Genomic DNA, 894 nt, shown 5'->3' with positions numbered 1-894 from the left:
GCTCTCTCATAATTATACTTGCAGAGAATCAATTTCTGTGAATGCATGAGGATTTTAAGTAATTTTGCTTTCAGCTGCATTGAAAAATATTCAATGAAATGGATTTATGTGTGGAAAAAAGTGTGAAAAGAGGGAAGAATGCTGGATCAAGTGTCATCAGGTTTGAGCAGGTTGCTTTTATATGAATGCTGAATTTATAGCATTTTTAACTTATCACCATGTATTTTGTCTAGTCTTTGGACTCATTACATATGCTAACTTGCTTTGGCTTCTTGCATCTGGATCTTTGGAGTTTGCTTTGTGGTTAGTCCAGTTTGGGAGTTGCCTTGAAGGATTCCGTGTCTATTGGCAGTGACAGAAGAAAGCTTGTTATTCTGATCGTTTTTGATTTCTAAATGTTGAATAAAGTAGACATAGTCCCATCTTTGTCAGATCTGTATCTCAGAAACCCTCTAGCCCAGGAGACAGGGATTTAATCAGAATTCAGATTGAATTTCAGAGTGCGTGCATTTGTAGCTCCACATGGAGCTCACGGAGTGTAACTGCATTTACCTGACTCTCTGTTTTCTCTCTCTTTCCTATCCTTATTTTATTCTTCAACTATTACAGATTGCCTACAATGTATCAGAAATACAGGAGTGGGGTAACAAGATGTATGTGGACATTTAGGTTAAGGGGGAAGATAAACTTGAAAGAAACATGCAAAAATTGATTTCAACTGTATTAAGTGCTATTGAGAAGTACAGGATGTTACTGGAGAGTGTTACATGAGACCCTATCCTGGTGTGGTGGGTTTCGGAAGGCTTTCCCAATGAAGTAACAAAGTGAATATATGAATATCTGTTAAGTGAATATGTATCAGGCTTAACATTTATGGCACATAACCCAAATTCT

Source organism: Bison bison, unplaced genomic scaffold, assembly GCF_000754665.1.
Source record: "Bison bison bison isolate TAMUID 2011002044 unplaced genomic scaffold, Bison_UMD1.0 scf7180017864324, whole genome shotgun sequence".
Lineage (NCBI taxonomy): Eukaryota > Metazoa > Chordata > Mammalia > Artiodactyla > Bovidae > Bison > Bison bison.
The sequence above is the reverse complement of the archived record's forward strand: the minus strand, read 5'-3'. Positions refer to the sequence as shown.